Here is a 2,500-nt window from a genome sequence, read left to right on the forward strand (position 1 = left end):
GCTCACGGGGCTGTTAGGGTGGCACAGAAATCCCTCGGAATGGGAAAAAACGGGTCATTTTCGTGTCGCCACATTGCATGCGAACCGCATGAAACTTCCAGAGGCATTTGCAGCAGGAATGCATGTGCACTCAAAAAATGTGATATTTTTCACGGAGAGACCCCGTGAAACGCTAGAAGTGGGCGGGGATGTCTCTCTTGTGGCTCACGGGGCTGTTAGGGTGGCACAGAAATCCCTCGGAATGGGAAAACGGGTCATTTTCGTGTCGCCACATTGCATACGAACCGCATGAAACTTCCAGAGGCATTTGCAGCAGGAATGCATGTGCACTCAAAAAAGTGAATATTTCTCACGGATAGACCCCGTGATACGCTAGAAATTGGCGGGGATGTCTCTCTTGTGGCTCACGGGGCTGTTAGGGTGGCACAGAAATCCCTCGGAATGGGAAAACGGGTCATTTTCGTGTCGCCACATTGCATGCGAACCGCATGCAACTTCCAGAGGCATTTGCAGCAGAAATGCATGTGCAGTCAAAAAAAATTTGATATTTTTCACGGATAGACCCCGTGAAACGCTAGAAATTGGCGGGGATGTGTCTCTTGTGGCTCACGGGGCTGTTCGGGTCGCACAGAAATCCCTGGGAATGGGAAAACGGGTCATTTTCGTGTTGCCACATTGCGTACGAACCGCATGAAACTTCCAGAGGCATTTGCAGCAGGAATGCATGTGCACTCAAAAAAGTGAATATTTCTCACGGATAGACCCCGTGATACGCTAGAAATTGGCGGGGATGTCTCTCTTGTGGCTCACGGGGCTGTTAGGGTGGCACAGAAATCCCTCGGAATGGGAAAACGGGTCATTTTCGTGTCGCCACATTGCATGCGAACCGCATGCAACTTCCAGAGGCATTTGCAGCAGAAATGCATGTGCAGTCAAAAAAAAATTGATATTTTTCACGGATAGACCCCGTGAAACGCTAGAAATTGGCGGGGATGTGTCTCTTGTGGCTCACGGGGCTGTTCGGGTCGCACAGAAATCCCTGGGAATGGGAAAACGGGTCATTTTCGTGTTGCCACATTGCGTACGAACCGCATGAAACTTCCAGAGGCATTTGCAGCAGGAATGCATGTGCACTCAAAAACTTCTATATGTTTCACGGATAGACCCCGTGAAACGCTAGAAATTGGCGGGGATGTGTCTCTTGTGGCTCACGGGGCTGTTAGTGTGGCACAGAACTCCCTCGGAATGGGAAAAGGGGTCATTTTCGTGTTGCCACATTGCATAGGAACGCCATGAAACTTCCAGAGGCATTTGCAGCAGAAAGGCACGTGCACTCAAAAATTTTAATATTTTTCACGCATAGACCCCGTCAAACGCTAGAAGTTGGCGGGGATGTCTCTCTTGTGGCTCACGGGGCTGTTAGGGTCGCACAGAAATGCCTCGGAATGGGAAAACGGGTCATTTTTGTGTGGCCACATTGCATAGGAACGGCATGAAACTTCCAGAGGCATTTGCAGCAGGAATGCATGTGCACTCAAAAACGTCTATATTTTTCACGGATAGACCCCGTGAAACGCTATAAATTGGCGGGGATGTCTCTCTTGTGGCTCACGGGCGCTGTTAGTTAGGGTCGCACAGAAATCCCTCGGAATGGGAAAAGGGGTCATTTTCGTGTTGCCACATTGCGTACGAACGGCATGAAACTTCCAGAGGCATCTGCAGCAGAAATGCATGTGCACTCAAAAACGTCTATATTTTTCACGGATAGACCCCGTGAAACGCTAGAAATTGGCGGGGATGTGTCTCTTGTGGCTCACGGGGCTGTTAGGGTCGCACAGAAATCCCTCGGAATGGGAAAACGGGTCATTTTCGTGTTGCCACAATTGGCATACGAACGGCATGAAACTTCCAGAGGCATTTGCAGCAGAAATGCATGTGCACTCAAAAACGTGAATATTTTTTCACGGATAGACCCCGTCAAACGCTCGAATTTGGCGGGGATGTTTCTCTTGTGGGTCACGGGGCTGTTCGGCTCGCACAGAACTCCCTTGGTCCACCTGATTCGTGCATACAGGCAGCAACTAAAACTCTGTAAACCTGCTGTGAGGACATCTAAACAGTGGACCAGTGAGGCTGTGGAAGATTTGCGGGCGTGCTTAGACTGTACTGACTGGGATATGTTCACGACTGCTACCAATAGTCTGGATGAACTCACAGAGGCTGTGTACATCAGCTTCTGTGAGGACTGCTGTATCCCAACACGTACCAGGGTGAACTTTAACAACAACAAGCCCTGGTTCTCAGCAAAGCTCAAAAGGTTGAGGTTGGAGAAGGAGGAAGCGTTTAGGAGTGGGGATAGAGACAGATTCAAGGAGTCGAAGAACAGGTTTAGCAAAGCGGTGAGAGAGGCTAAACGACTGTACTCAGAGACACTAAAACACCAGTTCTCTACTAACGACGCTGCTTCTGTCTGCCAAAGGGCTCAGGCACATCACCAACT

The sequence above is a fragment of the Petromyzon marinus genome, unplaced genomic scaffold, assembly GCF_048934315.1.
Source record: "Petromyzon marinus isolate PM22_M1 ecotype Great Lakes invasive population unplaced genomic scaffold, UKy_Petmar_22M1.pri1.0 PM_G_Scaffold_6, whole genome shotgun sequence".
Lineage (NCBI taxonomy): Eukaryota > Metazoa > Chordata > Hyperoartia > Petromyzontiformes > Petromyzontidae > Petromyzon > Petromyzon marinus.